This window comes from Nicrophorus vespilloides, unplaced genomic scaffold (genome assembly GCF_001412225.1).
Source record: "Nicrophorus vespilloides isolate i.1.1-1 unplaced genomic scaffold, Nicve_v1.0, whole genome shotgun sequence".
NCBI lineage: Eukaryota > Metazoa > Arthropoda > Insecta > Coleoptera > Silphidae > Nicrophorus > Nicrophorus vespilloides.
Window position 1 is genome coordinate 236,170 of NW_017098790.1, and position 22,539 is coordinate 258,708.

The following is a 22,539-nucleotide window of genomic DNA, read 5'->3' on the forward strand; positions in this document are numbered from 1 at the left end:
AAGTTATTTTTCACAGTGTTTCCGTCCTTATTATATAAATAACTAATAATAATATTTATTGCAACAAACTTAATACAAATTTAAAAAAAATTAGATAATAAGAAAAATTAAAATAAATTAAATTATTATACTCAATTGTTAAATTATAAAAAAAATAAACATTATTTCTTTTATTCGGATGAATATGTCTCTATTTATTGACATATTATTGACGTGTATATATGACAACGTGAGAGAAATGCCACCAGAGGGTGTACATATCGGCTTTATGCGATTATATACGAGACAGGAGAGTCTGGACAGGACATCATATAAGTGACATATAGTAATCTCATCACAACACATCGCAGATAGAGACACATTGTCCCACTCTCATGTCATGCCAAGTCACGCGAAGATCATTACATCAGTTATTGTAATATTCAATATATATATATAGTAATCAGTGTAGTTATTGTATCCAGGTGACTGGTGACAATAGAAACAATTTAATAATTTCAATTCAACTTTTTTTATGTAATCTAAAATGTCATTTTGGGTGATTTTTGATGTATTTTTTCTAAATTAAAATTTTCGATTTTAAAACTACAATTATTGGGTTAGTTATACAAATACAGGTAGGGCTCGATCCCTAAGGCCATTTTGGATGAGCCGCCCTTGTATGTAAGCATTTATTTATTGCGAATTATTCTGTATTTATGCTATTTTTAATTGAAATATATGATGATAGTTAATAGGACGAAATTAATTAATAATTAACATTTTAATAACGTTTATTCCAAATAATATATCATATAAAATTTTATTACATATAGAATGTGTTTTCTTTTTTAACAAAAATTAAATGCATGTAGCTTTGTAATAATTTTTATTGCAAAATAATTTATATGTGATTAGGGGGGAGGGTGTTGTGACTTACAACATTTTTCATGGTTAGCAAAAACATAAATTCTAATAGTTTTCTTGATGAATTATGATATATTTAAGTAATGTAAAAGTACAATTTTACTAATATTTAATTTTCTCCATATATAACTTCATGTTATATAATATATTATTAAATAATTAGTCAGTACTTGTAGAGTTTTATTTTTGGATTATCCAACAAGGCCTATTCTAAGAAGAAGCTGAGAGCTGTAATTTCTTATTAAAAGAGCTGCAGGTTGCTGACCCTTGTCCTAAAGCAGCAATGACGTACCTTTTGGGGTCGGTATGTCGAAATTCGGAAAAAATTTAACATAATTCGAGTGCCGTGTCACTTGGATACATAGATGATGACTTCCAATATTATGAGCATTATACGTGTGTCGTAGGCTAAACCAATGAATCCAAAGAGGAAATCCCACTATTAGACCATGAAGACAATTAATTATGTTTCGATATATCTTTTAACCATTTTATATTTTGCGTTATCACAAAAGATACAGTGTGGGCTCGTCCGGGATTTGAACCCGGGACCTCTCGCACCCTAAGCGAAAATCATACCCCTAGACCAACGAGCCAGATAAAAATGTTTTAATTTGTCTTTTATTTTTTTTATCATTTTATCATATATTGGTAAAATTTTCATTGTTGGCTTGACAGTGATTCTGAGATATTTCGAAACTCAGGAGAAAATCATACCATTAGAACATAGCTTTGAGTTCCTACACATAGACCAACCAATCAGTTGAAAATGATTGAATGTGATTATTACAAAATGGTTAAAGATACACTGTATGCTCGTCAGTGATAATAACTTGGACCTCGGGCCGTAAACGATAATTATACCCCTACACCAGGGGCCACCAAACTGGTCGCTATTGACCCAGAGAAAAAATAGAATAATTTCAACCAAAATTGTTACGCTTGTCCTATTATTATTACGTCATAGTTAAATGGGGTCTAATAAACTGTCAAAAAACTATTGAAGGTGTCGACGGTGAAATAAGGTTTGCGACCCCTGTCCTAGACCAACAATATGAAGATATTTTTGAAATGTTTTACCATTTTTCTCATATATGGTTAAAAGTAATATTATTGGTTTATTTGGCTGTTGAATTTAATTAATTTCGTAACCAATGGGAAAATCAGTTTGACCACGACGATAATTAATTTAATTTTGATATATCTTTTAACCTTTTGTGTTATTACCTAGTAAAAGATATGTTGTGGGCTCGTCCGGGATTTGAACCCGGGACCTCTCGCACCCTAAGCGAAAATCATACCCCTAGACCAACGAACCAGATGAAGATATTTTAATGTGTCTTTTATGTTTTTTTACCACTTATATCATATAGTGGTAAAATTTACATCGTTGGCTTAGCTGTTATTTGAGTCTGATATATTGAAAATTATACCATTAGAACATAGCTTTGTTATATCAACCCTAGACTGTTTTATCTCAAAAAGTAAGCATATTATATCTTCAAATTACAATGGACATAGTTGTTTCTGCCACGCTTTGAGATCGAAAATCATCACACCCAAATCAAAATTCTTACACATAGACCAACGAAACAGTTAAAGATATCTCATAGTATCTTTTTTCCATTGGTAAAAGATGCATAGTAGGCTTGTCTGTCATATTAACCCGGGATTTCTCGCACCCTAAATGAAAACATTTCCCTAGAGTCTAGGCCATAGATCAACCATCCATATGAAGATATTTTTAAGTGTTTTACCATTTATCTCATAAATGTTACATTATTGGTTTGATGGGACTTGAATTTAGTTTATCCCATATCTCGAAAATCACTCCATTAAATTATGAAGATAACTAATTATGTTCTGCTATTTTTATCTTTTGCGTTACCACTTAGTAAAATATGCGTTGTGGGCTCGTCCGGGATTTGAACCCGGGACCTCTCGCACCCTAAGCGAAAATCATACCCCTAGACCAACGAGCCAGATAAAGATATTTTCTGTCTCTTTATTTTTTCTATGTATATCATATGTTGGTAAAAGTAACAGTATTGGCTTGCTTGAGAATTCATTCTAACGTAACAAAAGAGAAAATCATGAATAATATATTTTTGAATAAATATATGCATAAACGTAAAATTTACATAATTAAGTGTTAAGACTAATAAGTTTATTATTTATATTTGAACAAATGAATATGATTTCTCAAAAACGCAGTGTCTTCATTAATCAAAAACTGTAGAGAATTGAATTAGCTATTTCAATTTTGTCTTTGCTTGTATATTATAGATTAAACATTTACATTGTTTTAAAAACTGCTATAAAAATATAAATTAATTAACATATATAACGGAAAATTAGTTACAAATTTATATAATTATATCTTATGTTATAATTTTCATTATTATCTAGATTCTAGTGTAATATAATATGAAACGTGAATCTCTCTTTATATGTCATTATGTAAAGTAAATTTTATAATGTTGAATAAGTGTGGCCTTCATGAAACTTCCCTCAAAGAAAATCTATAATGCAGTCTCATTTTTATCCAATTTTCATATTAAATAACGTACATTGTATAATATTGAAATCTAAAACGAAAAGTATATATATTTTAATATATTTATAATCAAATACTGAAACGGTTAATAAGATTATTAGGTAAATATTATTACGTAAATAAAGACATTTATTATGTTAATAACGAGTTGTTAATTTTATTTAGTATTGAATCTAAAGGTCTTCACCTTTTATTGCTTTGACGATGAAAAGTTAGAATTAATCTTATATAGAATATAAATTAATACCGGCGTACCTGTGGTAATTATTTTATGGCGAAATTCCAATATTGTTAATATAATTATAATTCATATATAAACATAATCAATATCCTTTGTTTATAGAATTTTCAGGTAGATGATAAATTGTGAAATGGCAACTCATAATTTAATTAATTAGTTAATTAATACAGGGAACTCATTTGAACAACTAGTATTTCCTAATTAAATTTATTTGAAATTGTAACGATGACATATATCCAAACATAATAAACAGAATCATTAAACAAATAAAGATATCCTACTATAAAATAACATTAAAATTGAGTCATACCTCGATTAATGATAGGATGCGTTACATGAAATCACTTCGCTAAGTAATAACTTCTTTAAATTCGTCTTCATTTTCTTTGTGATTAAACAATCTGTATAACTTTATTTATAATTTCTTCTTCTAAAGGGTGTCCCAAACTGTACTTATATTTTATTGTTTAATAAAACACATTTTCGATTATATAATTGATAATATATTTGCTTTATTGGAAAGTAGAAACATGTATGTTATAAGTGATACAAATGACCACTGCATTGGCAGCGCATGTTCACGCTTTTGATGAAATTTTCCACAACATGTAGATATAATTACTGAAAAATTTCATCTTTGAAGTCCTCAATGATTTATGGTTTATTGATATACATATCCTTAAGATAACGAGCTGTAAAAAGACGGCCACTACTTTACAAGAAAACCGGTTTACTCAAATTTATTGACTAAATTCACCACAGTCTTACGAGTAGCAGCATTACAAACCAAAATCTGCGAACAGTTTCTGTTTTTCTACGCGTTGTTCGATAGTGTACTTTTCCATAACTTTACCTCAATGATTAATAAATACATCATATAAAAATCTCTACAGTGGTTCCACCGCGAAAAAAATGGCGGAAAATTTAAAATGTCAGTTCATTTTGGGACACCCTTCAGAACAGCTTCTGGTCATATTTTGCGCTTAACTCCATTTAAGCAATTCTTATTAATTTAATTCCAAGAACTATCAATGTTTTAGAACAATTGTTTGTTATATCGAAGCTTTGATAACAAAGCATTAACCATTATTTTCCTAAAACTTAAAATTCTTATATAGCATTCGGTGTTTAACATTTATTCGTTGTATAAATATTTTTTTATTTTTTTTAATTGTAGCAAATTTCCTCATGTTAATTATTCATTACAATGAATGTGCAATACTAGTATAAAAAACTAGTTTGAATGAAATGCTTCATGTTATAAAGTTCTTATCAAATAGGTTTACTACTTAACTATTTTTGGCTCCATTTCATAAAGTTATTATCGTTTCATTTTATTAATTTTTTACTACTTCTATTTGGATATCCTCAAGTAGTATCGTGGAATATATAAGTGGATATATTTTATTTATCATTTAATCATCATATTTTTTTATCCTGTATCCAAATTAGTATTTTCATTACTTTATGCATTAACATTCTCATTTCTTTTGATAGTAAAAATAGGTAAATTTGAACATTATATTAAAAGTGTAATGTTAAATTTTCTTTAGTTCTTGTTTTTAAAACATTGTAGATAAAAACTGGTCACTATTTAAAATGTAAATTACCTATTTAAAATTGTTTAATTTATATAGTAAAAATAGTACTATTAAATTACTATAAAAAATATAAAACTCTCGAAAAAAAAAACAGTGATTTTATATAATTATTAGATGAGAACCATAAAATACACACACTCACACAAAAAATGGCCAAACAAAGCAGCATTAAAAACATGCAGTGCACAGAGCAAGCTCATAATATTTTAATTACATTTTGCACAAAGCGAATAAAAAAAGAACAGAGTGAATAATGTTTTCCTTCTCTTTTTTTTTGGACACGTCATGCCATGGGCTCTCAGGTGAACTGAAAGTTCAAAACACATTTAATAGGAATTAATTTGAAACTTTTATATGTATACACTCTTTGCTCCTTTCTTTCTCCTCTATTATTCGGTGGGACATAATTTCCGGAAACGCTTGCCACCGTGCCGGCATCCCTTTAATAAAAAATGAATGTAATTAGGAAACTTGAGGTCGCATTGATTTATATAGTTTTTTTTAAAGGAACACACGCAACATTTTTTGTAATTTCATAATTCTTAGTTTGTTTTTGGATCAGTGAAATGATTATAAGCGGAAAGTATTTATATATATATATATATATAACTGGTAATAATAACTAATAATATGTGTATATTCATAGCAACAAAAATCTGTTTTATTACCAATAACATTGAAACCATGAATTATTGATTTTGTGCTATTAAAAAAACGTGTGTTTCTTCAGATCCATATAGACATAGACATTCCATTCTGAATAGTTATTTTAAAAGATATTCTTAGCCGTACAATATTCTATGCAACGGTGAAGAAATTAAAAATTAAATTAAAGAAAACGTGCAAGACAAGTTTGTGTTTTGTCACAACTTGGTGCAATTATAGTATCGTGTTATTCAAGGGTTGCTTACTTATATTATTTTGGTTTATATAGACACTTTTCGTTCCTTGTGTTAAATTTGAGTTAATTAGAAGATATTTGAAACATATTTGTAATAAAAATATCAACAGGCTAAGTAAAAGTACCTGATTTAAATTTGGCGCCATTTTATTTAAATATATAATATATGTCATTTGTTAATGTTGCGATTAGTAAATGTGGAAATCTACACAAAATAACAACGTGTTATTATTGTTAAAACTTGTTTTAAAATAGGTAATGTTTTGCACCTTGCAACAAATTTTCTCTAAAAATTGATCTGCATGTATACAAGATATAACTAACCCACTAATACAAAGAAACAGACCATCCAAACATTTCAACTTTACAACGTGCTATTATTGTTAAAACTCCTTTTAAAATGGGTAATGTTTTGCAGTTCTTAAACTTTGTTGTATTTTCAGTCAAAATAATGATTCAATTCGAAGATTAATTGAAAAAAGGAAGAAACTAGTTCAATTGCAACAAATTTTCTTTAAAAATTGATCTTTATACATAAAAGATCTAACTGACTCAAGATCACAAAGAAACAGACCTTCACAACATTTGACCTAAAAATATTATCACTTTTCCAACAATTAATGTATTTAATTCAAAATCTAAATTTGGTGCCAATATTGGGACACCCTACATGATAATTTATTTTTAAATTATTCTTTTAACTTATTAAGTAGATATTTTTTTCTTATATTTGTTTATTTGAAACTTACTATTTACTAAATCTATCAAAGAAATATTTATTTTGATGCTTACTTTGGAATAATTCTTAACTAATAATGCATGTTAAATATGCTTTGTTATTTCTGAGGTAATTAATGATTATGGTTAAGTGAAGTATATGAAACATACAAAACAAAATCTGCTAAAAAATATATGATTAGATCCACATTAATGAACAGCATTACCATGCTTTATTAATTAAGGAATTATATATAATCACACAAGCCGAAACATACGAACTATTGATTGTTGTTATATAATGAAACACTTCACATATGTAGTAATACTTGCAACATGTTTAATTATTTCTTAATTATTGCAGTATCAAATATCAAATTCATACCTGCAGCTCGACCTCATTACAGAATCCACCCTTTCATATAACTTTCAATAGATTTCAATATTAAATTGGAGAAAGTTTGTACTGACTTTGAATAAATACACAAGAAATTAATTAAGTGTTTACAATACAATTATTATTTATACTTTAAAGAGAAACTTGTATTATTACAATAAACTTAAAGAATAAATCTTGAAATAATAAAGATTAGAAATGAAGTATCTGAGATCTGGATAATGCATTTGCTTATGATGTTAGAAAATGTTGTTACACATTTGGTAAAATTTTCCAAGTACTTTAAAAGTAATTTATTCATGTGTTTTGCAATTTGACATGTGGTGATTATTAAGGAAAAACAAAAACACCAGTAAACTAATTAAATCGACATAATACTGAACAATAATATTGTATCACAACTTTATTTTCTAACTACTTTATTCAAAATTATAATCATAAGGCTATCAACCTAGGTTATTACGCCCGGAGTACAATAACAACATAATTAACAAAGCAAAAATATTCATTAATTTTTGGATTGGTACATAACTATCAGAAGTTTTATCAACAATATTTATTATGGAGAAATAATGAAACAGAAAAACAATAACATTTTTAAATGATTATTCCAGAGCGTAGACACCATCTATTTCAATAACTTCTTCCCATTTGCACATTTGTAAGTAATATCATTATTAAAAAAAGTAAACAAAACAGCAATTTTTATTAAAAAAAACTCGCCTACAAAAACGCCTGATAATTAACACAATAGTTAATGAATTAATAAAATATATTCTATAAAAAAATATTTCAATGAAAATAGTTTTCCCTTTAAATGGTACGAAAATAAAAAGAAAATTGTAATAAATTTTACTGGACTGAACAATTTTCACCATTTTTTTTTTGTTACAATTCGAAAACCGGTTTCGTAGAAAGGTTGAGATAGGAAAACCGTTTTTATACAAACCCTATTAGGAAGGGTATAATACTATGTGGGGCTTACTTCAGCTCGTAGCAGGAAAAACAGAAAGAATAGATATGGCATAACGGTATCGTTTCTCAAGGGACAGCACGCATATCATTTTGTCTCTTGTCTCGCGCTATGTGGTCCAGTAAGGTTATATCTATTACTCTGTATTATCTCTCTATAATTAAGTGTGCAAGTACTGTCAGTATTGAATTATGTGTAACTAAGCAACTGTAAAACTATGTAGAATTCTGACGAGTATCATGCATATGTCACATACACATCTTGTCAAATTACTTGACAAATGCAGCGTATCGTTCAGTTATTTAATTGTATTATTTCACATAATTTTAAATATATTGGTACATACTAATTTAAATGTTAGATTTTAAATATAAAGGTATCTCCTTGGTTAAAAAAGTCCGCAATCATCCAAAATGTGGCTAGAAGTTCAACTTCTGAAGAAAATAAAATGCAAAATAAAAAAGTTTTCCAGGTGGTTCAATCAATAGGATTCGAAAATATCGAAAAGATGTTGTTAGAAATTTTTTAAATGCAGAAGATGATAGTTCTTTAGTAGAAGATTTAGAAAACAACAAAGACAAAGAAAATGAAGACACAATTGAAGACGCTTTTAGTGAAACTAATACTGATTTAGTAAAAAGTCTTATTATTAAGCAATTAGTATTAAATTCAATAACTTTGTATAGGCAATTGTTAAATGAAACAGAAAAAATGACATACACTCGACTTGAGACTCATATTTTAAAATTTGATTTCATTTTGTATGTAAATTGACTGTTTATTTCATAAATCTTTTCAATCTTCGAAAAAATGTTTTTCATTTTTATCTCTGAAAACAAAGTTACGCCTAACGGAGTAATTGCGTGTAACGTATCCTATCAAGGAATAACTGTATAACTTTTATTCGTTAGGTTACGTAATGATAGCCAAGTTTCTATTTTATGAAAGACGGTCATTTTTGTTTCACTAGTTTCCAAGGAAGCTGTCATATTAATCGTATCCAGTCGCCTAGCTTTAGAGATGTTTTGATAGTAACTATGGTAATTGGTGAGTTTAATGAGATTTAGGGTTGTCGCAGAAAAGAAGTTTCCGCGAGCGGTTAGAGATTATCCACCGCTGTATACTAGTCCGTGGATGTAGTCACTGTAGCAGTAATTTGGAAAGTTCGAAGCGCGGCTTAATTTCGTGTAAGTGAAAATGTGATAGAAAAGCGGTTTAGAATTAGTGCGGATAGCAATTGGTATGAGGACGGTGGAGGCGCCGGGGACTACTTAGCGACCGAGCGCCGAATTTTCGTTACATCCGCTAATTGCATCCCAAAAATTCAATTAGTCTTCGGGACGGGTGGATTAGAACACTAAAACGCCAGTAAAAACAGTTTCCTTGCGTTATTTTCCTTCACTATCCTTACACATCTATATACACAGTTAGTGTTTTTTTATATCTCTGTTCACTCGTGCGTTCATTGAAAGCATGTTTTCCTTCATTAGCTTAAGTGCAAAGTACCTAACGGACACGCAATTTTTACATGAAGCATACACAAAAAAAGATGATGACCCGCATATTTTCGACGTCTTATCCTGTCGTCTCCATACAGAGATAAACTTTTCCCAAAACTGTCTCCCCTTGCATCATTATTAGATGACACATAAAATTTCGCCCTTCACACCAAAAAAACAAAACCCTCGATTCATTTATATTACACTTTCTCTTTCTTCTTCTTCCGGCAATAAATTAGATTGCTTATATCAGAGATTTGCAGATGATGAGATCATCTCGTTGCCATCACGATTTCATTTATGTATCACTCTTACGAACTCTATTCGCGTTGTTGAGATTTATTAGTGCGGGGATTCCCCGTTCCACATGCTTCTTCGCGTATTCGTTTAGCCTGGGGCTGGGGGTGGTTTCTAATAATAAGATCGAGTTTCTTATGTGTCGGGGGATGCTGGAAATAGTCACTTGTGGATTCACGATCTTCAAATGGAATTACTTATCCCTATTGAAGCGATCATTTACTTTTATTGAGTGCCATTATTTTCTCGTAATTGTATTTCTATCCGAAGTTTTACTAATATCTTATACACAGGGCAAAAAAAATATGTTTCAGTCTTTTTTCTCTAACTTTACACACGTTTGCAATTACTAAAATTTGTGTATTTTCATTGAATCTTTGCGATTCTTTAAAACATTTTAATTTTATAAATCTTCCAGTGGAAAACTATCATCTTCGACATTGTTGAAACCTATTGTTTGAACTTTGAACTTAATTTATAATTTCTTGGATGTAATTTTCTTCTTCTAGTATAATTTCTGTTCATGTTTTGTCGGATGACTGGCGAAGATTGGACTTAATTTTAAATAATTTTATGTTTAATGAGGCTTAACATTGCGAACAAGCTACAACTGTAGAAACTTATAGGTTAAACTAATATATTCTATACATGTGTTAATACACATTATGAAAAATCAGTTCTTTTATGGAAATTATGTAATTTTTTATATTTTTATTAATATATGTATTGATTAAACATCATCAACTCATAGAAGACAAACTAAACTGTAGATTACAACATTTTGTCTATTATTTATACATATTTAAAAGTGAATTTATTTGTTCAGAATCAATATTTTTTATTAAATTTCATTTATAAATAACACAATTATTGTCTTAACAAACTATATGTTGAATAATAATTGCATAATATTGCGATTTTGATATTATCATTATTATTTACTGTAACACTTCCCATATTTCGGCTTTCAATCAGTTCACTACCGTACTGATTGACAATTTCAATACAAACTAACCTCATAATGCGAGTAACAAATCATTAAATAATTAAGTAGAAAGGTTATTAGACCTTTTGACCAAATTTATTTGCATAAGTTCAATTATGCAATTACCAATAAAGAAAGTAAGACGAGTTTAAAGAATATAGTATTACAATAATTGAAACTAATTTCCAAAGGGTATTGTGTGTTAGAGATACACACATCTAACCATGAATATTGTAGACCATGCATATTTTATACCTTACAACCGGTATTGCTCTATCTGTTACTACTGAAATTGTGAACACGCAGCTATGGATATGATTTGTTTCTTTTATCTACAAAACTATCTGTTAGTTCTTTACAAAAAAAAAACATAACAAGACCACAACATAATTAAATAGTAATACATATGCCATACAATGTTATCATATAATATTGAGTTTTCCAATCTTTTTATATACCATAGAGCGACAGACATCATATAATTATATAAGCAACATTTCCAAGCTAAATTAATAAAATTCCAGCGCAACGTAACGTTTCCTTACTCAGCTTTCTATTCGTGATTGAACAGCGACGGGCACATATAAATTGGGCATTTAGTTAATGTAATAGTATGCAGAGAAACGAATATTTTACAAATAATATTTGATATAGGACAGTTGACTTTGTTTTTGGTTTATGATATTTATATTATTGTATTGAGTTTTTTTTAATTTTGTAATTTTCAATAAATATTATTATTATTATTTGTTTGATATATTATATTTACACGTCATTTCGCTATAAATATTTCATTATATGGCTAAAAAATATTGCAAGAAGGAGCAGAAATCAAGCTGGGTTTGTCTCAAAACAATTCATTCGTTATTTAGCACAACTCTTTTTGTACTTTTTTTGCTGAATACTATTTATATGACAGATTATTTAAATTTATTTTTCTTTAAACTATATTTTTAGTAATTATAATACTTAATAAAATTGTTCAAATTTAATTTCCAAAGAAGTTAAGTATTAATTATACTTATATGTAATCCAATTAGAATCTAAGATTATTCTTTAAAAAGTTTGTTTAGGTGAAACTAAACTTACTTAATTTATATTCTCATATATTATAATAAATCATTAAAATCGGATTAATTATAGGAAACTCATAATTAATGTAAATCAGTTTAATTTGTACCGCGTTCTATGGAAACCTAAGTCTAATTCTTTACCCAACTCAATTCCACTTTCCAAGTCTTCCAAATTGAAATTGTCAATCTATTATTTATCCATATTTTCGTCTACCATTGCATTTGAGAAATATGTAAGAATTATTGCCATTAATACCTCTTCATCTAATCTTTAGATTGTAAAGTCATTTTCCGAACTTAAGCTGGTTGTATTATACAAGAAAAGCGTTAAAAGAGAATCACGTTAGAGAGTTACACTTTTTGTACCGTGTTATATGATTATCGTATCAAGACAGTATCGCATTATTGAACATAAATATTTCAACTGTTGCAATATTTTATGTTGATATATATAATAAATTTGATAAAATCAAATAAAAACATGATTTATTGTCAATAGCCATTTGCACCAGTTGACTTATTTTATTTTGTATTTTGATTATTGCAATTAATACTGTTATTAAAATTATCAAGTTAAATCAATACAAAAAATAAATCATAGTTATTTGTTGTTCATACAGAAAACAATGTTATTGCATTTTCAATAGGGGTTTGAAATAAAATTCATTAAATTAGTTATTATTGACTATATATAGAAACTGACCTCTATCCGCAAGTAAAAATAATACAGTTATTCGAACAATAGTTAATTATAGATGCGTGTTGTAATTTTGCTGTAGTGTTTTCATTAAAAAAAACTGTTATTATAGTAATTCCAGGTAAATATATGCTTCGGGTTGATATTACGTATACAATAATTGTATGTTCAATGTATATATGTATAATAGATAGTTCACATTTAATCAAACTATAATTATGGATAACGAACATAATTATTATTGAACCAAACATTTAAAATAAAATTGATATAATATTAATAGTAATAATTGGATACACAAATAAAATTAATAGTATTGAATACATTAAGAAATAAAGGATACATTATTATTTTAAAAATGGTATTGATTTAGAACTAAAATACAATGATTGCAAAGTTGCAAAAAGTCAATAAACATTGCTAATTACATGATGAGTTAAGCAACGTTGATGATAGATTTAGTTATTTTTAAAACACGATTTTGAAAAACCGAAAATCTTAATATAAAATTCTATAAACTGATACTATACACGCCCGTCATTAAAATTCGTATTGGTGTTTAGGGCTCTATGATTTTTTCTTTTTTCAAATATTTTGGGTCCCGAAATTCAAATTTGTTTATGAAACCTTACCACACTATTTAAAAAATAATATCTTCAGTTTTTGTTCAAATTCTTTTAAACCGGTTTCGTGGAAAAACAATGACGAATATCATTGAATATCAATTATTATAAAAAGAAGATTACTTCAATACTCACTGGATAATTCAGATGTTTATAGTAAAATGCTAATGAAACTGGAGGAAGTAATCATAGAAAAACAGCCAGTTCTGTCAAGAGAATGCAAATATTTGTGAGTATCTTTGGCAATTCGTAGAAAATGATTTGTGCTTGGATGAGAAGTATTGTCGCATCTCGCTAATAGCCCTTACCTTGTACCATCAGATTACCAGTAACTTCGAACTTTGCGAAATTCTTTGAATGGCAAAACTTTCACTAATTTTGATGATCTGAAATCGCACTTGGTTTATTTATTTACTGATAAGTACTAGAAGATCTAAGGAATCACGAAGTTGCCAGAAACATGGTAAAAGGTCATCAGATAAAATGGAAATTATGTAATTGATTATAGTTCATTCTTTGAAGACAAAAAAAAAGGAGTTTTATATAAGAAAATAAGAACATAAGAAAATCTAAATTACTTCCTAACCAATTCAATATAATTTAATCACCGTAGATGGAATACCGGAATTGTATGTACTAACAGTAACATATACAGTATTTTTTTTATTTACTACTAGTTTATTTTTAATTATATAGAAGAAAATAACATGTATATATCAAGCAATCGTTATTTTGTATTTGTTTGCGAAACTAAAAGTTATGTAATCGAAGTTTGTAATTAATGTAATTGAACCGAACTCAACCGTATTGTATCAATGTCATCTATGGATCGACGATGTTAATGCTTCGAACCGAGATGAGCTTAAACTTGAATTCAAACACGAATGTGTGTAACACAATATCCTAATGCAGGTACTTCTAATTTAATCAACGCACAAAGCGTTCGCTTATCTCCTCTTATTACTTTAACAGACTTTCATAACCCGGCGCATCCGCCGTACTTACACTTACCATTATCAAACCACATTCAACATTTGTTTATTAGATGTTAACATAAGTAGTGTACGTTTTTTAAATTAAAAAATTTGAAAGAAAGTTTTTTGTTCTATAAGATATTGTGTTTGCTTTTACGTTATTGAATTACACGACTACAAAATGGATTGTCAAGATTCTATGATTTTTATTTTCATTGGAAAGAAGTTGTGAATAGTTTGTTGTTCTGTCCTATTGACCTCTTCATTTGGAAAAACGGACACATCTCATATTAACAAATTATAATGTATTGGGTACATTGTAATATTATACCTTCTAGTATTGATTATGCTGCCCGTCGACCCCAACTATTTTCTGCCTAATTTCCGAAAGAGTTCTGCGGCGCTATACAAAAATCTGGCTCACGCGATTTCGAGCGATACCATCTGGCGATAATCAGGACTACAGCATGACCCGTGGTCTCCCTCCCACTCATATCATGCCCTTTAATTAATAAATAACATGACAGGCGTTGGAAACAAATGAACCAAAAAAATAGCAAAAATTAAAAATAAAACACTATTTAATGGAGAATAGAGACGTTGCAACAGGATTTTCCTGGTCGAATCGGATTCCCTCTAAAAATATTTTAATACATTTACAAATCGAAATAGTTTCTATAATTCCGTGAAAAACTGGAATGAAACTATTACTAAATAATTAATGTTTTTTCACTGTTTTTTTTAAATATTATTGATTATTATTTACCCCACAAAATCCTGAAATTTTTACGTAACACCTTGTGAAAATTTTGGGATTACAAACTGTTCAGTTGCATGAAAAGTTTGTTTATTTTTCAAGAAATATTTTAATTACTGTCAATCTGATTTTTTGTTCATTGCATTTTGCTGTGCGACAGATTGCCATGAAATATTTATAAACGTTAAAAAATCTAATTTGGACAGACATCTTCTCCATTTTAAACAAACTAAATATATCTATGCAAGGAAATCAACACAACATGTTTTTCATGCGAAATAAATTAGAAAAAATATTCTTCGAAAATGGATTAGAATAATTTTTGAAATGTTTCCAAATTATTGCAGATAATTGTGAATTTGATAAAGAACAAATGAACAAATTATGTAATTCAACGTCATCTCAAATTTTTGTTTCAAAGAAAACAAATGTTTTCGGATTATATTTTTCATTATTATATCACAATTTGTTTATGAATATTTACATTACATAGTAACTAACAATTTGTAAAATGTTACGAAAATATTTAGATTAAGCGCTATAATTCCAATGCGATGTTTAATTGAATTACAATACAAAGTCTTTTGTATGAACTTCAATTCAAATAGTGCTTCATATTCAGCGCATTGTTCTGTTACAAGTCTTCAAACTTTGTTAAAAACAACACAGATTCATTAAACTTCAGTACTGCATTAAAATAAAATTGACAAAAATATTCTCCCTTTTTTCAATTTTAAATAATATTTGATAGTAAAATATAAATTAATCTAAAATGATATGAATTATTATACCTAGTAGTTATATAAAAACACTATTTTTAAATAGTGGGGCGCAAAAATATGTTAAAACTTTAAGGGGGCCGTGAATATATTTTAGTATTTTTAGGTGGTCGCGACTACTAAAATGTTAAGAACCACTGCTCTAACACACATACATTCAGACTATCGAAACTTTTTTCAGCAGAAAGAAAGAAAAACTCTTTTAGTATTCATGCGAATCTTAAAAGCTTTTTTTCGTTCTATTCTTGTGCCGGCGGGTTGCGTCAGCTGCGCTACCGGGCGACGTCTCCAGGAAAACTTGCGCAACGCTCGCAAAATAAATGCGAAGGAAGAAGATAAAGCAACGCAAAAAAAAAACACTTTTGGAAATTTCAATATGCGGAAACGTTTTATTTCTTTCGCCATCGGCGTTCACCTCCAGTTCACCCCTCGTCGCATTTTATCCGCTCCCGTAGAGTCCTTTTTGGACATCCTGTAATCGGCTTTGGTGGTTCAGAACTTCTAAAACCAATTTGGTTGTTAAGAGATTGATGAGAGGACTCACCTTAGACGCACTTAAGGGATGCGGTTGTTGCGAAGTGGAGTTCGGATGGTGGCGAAGAGAGAAAGAGAGAGAGAGAGAGAGTGGAGATAGGCAACGGTGTCAATTGGGTCCATTAAATTCTCATCCCGGTCGTTTACCCACTTAAACAGTTTTCCAAACAGTTGCCATTTCCACCCCCGATTAATTTCCAACCAATTTTCTTTCGCCACCTAAACCGAAACGACGCTTCCATCTAAGATGCGCAACGATGATAATTAATAATATTAATCCATTAATTAATATGCGAAGACGAACAACAGCCTGTAATTTCCGGATTTAACGAGCCTTATAAATACTTGAGACACGTTCAATCTCAGATAACCGATTATACGTATATTAATAGATCAGTCGACAAACACCCTACATTTAATTTTTAATTAATATAAATATTGCAATTTATAAATATTACATTTATTCTATTACTAATCTCTCTTATTTGTTTATCAATTCCAAAATAACATTTTATAATAACCTATACTTATGCATAGGTTCTGCCAATATCCTGGACTGTTTGAAACCGGACTAATCGAAGACTTTAAAACCGCTTAAAACAGTCTTTATAAAGTAAAAAAAAGTGTATAAAACAATGATTTTGTGTTTATTTTTGTTTTGAATTTTATAAAATTTAGTCAAAACGTTCTAATAAAATTTGGTCTATGCGGGATATAGCTGTACTCTAATTATTTATAGTGCACGTAATAGGTTTTACTTTGAACTGTTTGAAACTGGACTAATTGAGGACTTTAAAACCGCATAAAAAGAGACTTGAATGTATAAAGTACAAATAATTATTTGTAAAAGAATATTTTTATTTTGCTCAATGAAATTTTAGTTTCTTTTGAAATTATTAAACCAAAATTTAATCAAAACGTACTAATCAAAGCCGCACTATGCGGGATATAGCTATACTCTAATTAATTCTATTAAATACAAACATCGTAATTACTTACAGTCTTCTTCTAAGTTAATAATTCAACTATCCTAGGTTAACTCAATATATAATACAAACCACCTAGGTTGGTGATGGGCCTCTCATTTCTGATCCGTCTCGCTGTTGGTTCTTCTATTTGTTCTTGTAATTGCCTTAGGGAGTATTTATCTTAATATTATTACTATAACATTAGTAAAATTGACTTCAATTACCTTAAAATTACATTGATAATATATTGCCTACGAAAAATATTTCGACCATATTCATTCATTATAAAACCGGACTCATCGTGGAATTAAGTGTAACGCTTGTTAACAATCGTATAACGAACAATTCGAGTATTGTAACATCTTATTTGAACGAATTATATTTGTTAACCGATCAACAACAGTATTTTACAAAATCAGTCACATACTTAATTAAATCCTATACTTGTTATAATTAGCGGAATATGGGAAAAACTTATAAACTAACTAACAAAATCTTTTAACACAGAAATGTAAAAAGCTTATTTAAATAAATGTGAATTCAAAATGCGGAAAACTGGGAAATTCTTGAAATGTATTCAAGTAAAAATGCTGAATTCAAAAGGAGAATCAATAATAGCGACGTTTGCAATGTACTTCAATTCTTTTGTCCGATGCGAACAGACAAATATCTCAGAATGCACCTGGATAGAAGATTAACTTTGTGAATATAAAAGCGAAGGACTAATAACTTTAAATGAAATGCAGGAAACTCTTCGAATCGAAGTGGTTGATGTTGTCATAATTTTAGATTAAATTTTAGAAAGCTTTACAATTCAAAATTTTATGTAGAGGAAAGTAAAGAAAATTAATTAAATTTTCTATTAGAGATGAGATACTTTTTTTTTATGTCGTATAATTTTATTCACAATCTGTTCATCAATGTGAACATTGAGTAAATTTAAGATCGCGGTTGACATTAAATGGATAATCTTTCCTGGTGGATATTTACCATTATGATGATTTGATTGGTTGGCTGTTGTCTTATAGGTTAACTTCAGTAATGTATTGATGCTCTGCGATTGCACTATTTCCTTTGACTGTGAATCTTCTGCTATCCTTAACACTGTCATTGTCCATCGACTTGGCTAAAGGTCCATATGCTGAACCTCATTCATTTCACTGTCCATCTGTGATGAACGATGGCCCTATTTTTGCAAGGATTTGAACCTGCGCCCACTGTGTGTTCTTAGATTTCGTCAATTAAAAACAAACACATATTTAGTTTACAAAAATGAATAAAGATCAATGAGATACTTAAGAAGTATAAAGAAGTTACCGTCAAAATTAATATACTCTATTATCCCGGTTAACGTTGTCTCTGATAACGAAGCTTTATTAAAATAACATATAAAAAATTATCAATGATGTTCTTCAAATGTCTCAAACAATAGGTTTAGATAATGTTGATGCAGAGGACGTTAGAAAAATACTGAGTACAGAAGATGATAGTTTTACAGTTGAAGATTGAGACAAGTTTCTTAGCAATGATGATAATAGAAAATAAAGATGATTTAAAGAAGTTCTTTCCGAAAATTGTCAAGAACAAAAGATTTGAAAAGTTGCTTAAATTACTTTAAAAACAATTTTGGTTAGTGAAAAAGATCCTAATTTAGGAAGAAGTCCCATTGTGAACAACCCATTGTTAGTAATTCTGCATATGTAATTTTGAAATACAAGACGAATTAAAGAAGTGTCTTCCGAAAAATATTAACAAAAATTATCCCGATTTAGAAAGAAGTCTTAGTATTAGTACATGAAATTATTAAATAAAAGAGAGAAATTGCACAATCAACTTTAAGCTCATCTTTTAGTTTAGTTCTACTTTTTCTCTACCTCTGAAAACAAAGTTTCTCTTAACGAAGTAATTTCCTTGAACGCATCCTATTCGTTAATTGAGATATAAATTAAAGCTTTGATGTAATTAACATCTTCCTAAATTTTGTGGAATGTAAAGAATTTAACGTACTTAGTTTACACACATGAAGAAACATCAAACAGCAATTTAAATTAGTACGAAGCTTCTCTTAACGAAGCAATTTCGTGAAACCCATCCTATTCGTTAATCGATATATAAATTAAAGCTTTGATTTAATTAAATTATGATACGGTTATTGATACGAATTTTGAATTCCATTTTCCTAATTTTTGTCGGATGCAAAGAACTTAACGTATTTAGTTTACACACACGAAGGAACACCAATTAAGATCTTAAATTGGTACCATCTTAAATGATAGAACGTATTCCCAATCCACAGTGTATTTTACCTCTGAAAACGAAGTTTCTCTTAACTAAGTAATTTCGTGAAACGCATCCTATTAGCTAATCGAGATTTAAATTAAAGCTTTGATGTAATTAACTTATGATACACTTATTGATACAAACATGGTCTTACATCTTAGTAAATTTTGTCAAATGCAAAGAATTTATCGTATTTAGTTTACACACACGAAGGAACACCAATTAGGAACTTAAATTGGTACCATCTCAAATGGAAGCCAAAGTTTACAAATGCTTTCTCCTTTATAGTAGAAGCACACAGTAATTAACTTAGAAATTTCTCTATAATCAACCGCATTTATTTGTAAACACACAACACACAGTTTGATGCAATAAAAATCACCACAGAATGCGATTTTAATTAACGACACTAATTCAAAATAATAATAAAAAACGCGAGAAGAAAAGTACAAGAAAAAATACTCATTTTTTTTTCATTTTTCAAATGAACGTGTTACATCATTAGCGCTGGCTCTAATTAATGAGAAACATTTTTTTCCCTTTGCCATCGTACTCCTCGCAATTTTCTGCACACAAAAAGGGGAAAAGCAATTTGAATATAATTAATTGTTTACGTTTCTGTTCGCCGTTCATCCGGATGGATACGGAATTGAGTTATATTTATACATTTTCCACTTGGCTCGCTTAGTTGTTTTTTTCCATTTACGATTTTGCGGCAATTCGACGTTTGCTCGAATCGGGGAAATCTGATGTGCATATTTTATGTGCGGTAAAAGGGGATGAAAAAGGATGGGGGGAATTCGCGAGGGATTTCGACTACTCTGGACAAATTCGCAAAAAGGAACACGGGTAAATCAAAAAGTCCTTGATGCTATTTGTATTATTCAAGTTTCTTTTTTGTTGCTTCAGAATGATTTGTAATGTATTCGATCAAAGTTATTTTCCCGTATAGTTATTTTTTGTTTTCGGGAAACGGGAAATTTACAATGTAACTTTGATTTGTTACTAAGTAAATGTAATTTTTCTGAAAAAATAGGAATTACTGGGAATTCTAAGGCGAAAAATCAGTTATTTAATGTATTTATTTAAATAGAAATTTAATAATTAAGTACTTTTATGTATAAAGATGTTACATGGATGAAATGTTTTTTTTTCATGGGATTATATAAAGATTCAGGTAAACAAATTTAGTTACATTTTCTGTAATTATTTATTAAATTATGTAATTCAAATATTCCTGAGTTAAGTCCAAAGTTATCTTCTAATGAACAGTGTATTATTTTAATCCATGATCTTTTTAAAACTATTGTTTTATCGAATCCATTTGTATATGCTTTAAGCACTAATATTAACATGATTTACAACTCATGTGATGTTAATTATTAATTTATTGGAATTAATTATCAGATGTAGTCTGTAAATGAACAAGAAATCAATATGTATAGTTTTGGCTATTATATTAAAATATATGTGTTTATTACATTGTCCTATAATGTTCATGTCCTTTAGTTTAATAAACATTGTTAACTGAACATTAAATAAGTAAATACAAGTTCTTTCAATAATTTTATAAATATATATTAATTAACTGACTTCCTAAAAAAATCACAGAATAGAGCTAATATAAGCTATTTTATTATTAAAAAAGTTGTAATTTTTTAGATTAAAAAACTTTTCGATTATTTCATTAAAAAAAATAATTTTGTTGCAATTTTTTATATGATGTTTTCAATGATCAATTGCATAACAAGTATCACGTAATTAAGTGTTCTGCAACCTATTAAAATGTATATTATTTGTTACTCTGATATCTTCTACTACTTTGTAAGCAAATTTGATATACAAGATACAAACATTGTTTCTGAGAGAGAATGAAAATTAAGAAATTGTTATGTATAACTTTGTTGTGTTGTATTAACGAACTAGAGACATCCACAGCATCTCTTAATGTATATTATATAAACATATACATCAGCATAAAGGAATCACTACCGTGATCCCAGTTTGATACACTTTAATATAAAGAAAGGGGACCAAACGTAAACATTCCCATCGATACTCCTATCCCTTTACTCCGAATCCAAGTTCTTATTATAAACACATAATGATCGTTACAGGTACAATCGTAACGAATAAAGTTATGTAAAACTAATTAAATTATTTTATTCCTACAACAACGACAACACCAGACAATATTGCACTGTTTCAAAAATTCCATCCCTGGGATACGACAACTGTCATTGGTTATATTATATTAACCCTTATTATTTTATTCGTATATATTTATGTGTATGTACTTCTTAATGACTTAGTAAAAATTACGAAGATTCCAACTAATCAATGTGTATCGACTATTGTTAATCACCATTCGATAGTGACTATGAATATGAACATTCTCCTAATCACTTAATGTTTATTATAATCATCTACAAACATTCTTTGAAAGAGTAATATCTTCCCTTACTAATTATTGTACTCCCACTATGTTAATTCCCTACTATAAAATAGGATGCTTATGTCATACAATGTTAGTCTTGGAGGTTACTCTTATTGAGTCTTACCGAGTCTCTAGTACTAGTCCTAGTTTGACTCATAACCCTAGTAACAAACCTATGCTTCTTAGCAACTAAAATCTAAGTAATAAAGTGTTTATTAAAGTAAAAGATTCACCTCTAGCATTCCTTAAAAACTCCACTAGGACTCCACAATGACATAACTAGAAGATATTCCATCTCGGGATACGACAAAATGATTTAATTTCATGACTGGACACAATCTCG

The 22,539-nt window shown here is 28.8% G+C and overlaps 1 protein-coding gene and 3 non-coding genes across 5 annotated transcripts in view; 1 reads left to right on the forward strand and 3 right to left on the reverse strand.

Moving 5' to 3' along the window:
- LOC108563212 (potassium voltage-gated channel protein Shaw) overlaps positions 1 to 22,539 on the forward strand; it is a 102,227-nt gene that overhangs the window by 57,419 nt on the left and 22,269 nt on the right. The gene's annotated exons all lie outside the window — the stretch shown is intronic.
- Positions 1,431 to 1,502, reverse strand: Trnap-agg. Its single transcript has one exon. It is a non-coding gene; the product is annotated as a tRNA-Pro (tRNA).
- Positions 2,153 to 2,224, reverse strand: Trnap-agg. The gene has a single exon. It is a non-coding gene; the product is annotated as a tRNA-Pro (tRNA).
- Trnap-agg lies at positions 2,817 to 2,888 on the reverse strand. Its single transcript has one exon. It is a non-coding gene; the product is annotated as a tRNA-Pro (tRNA).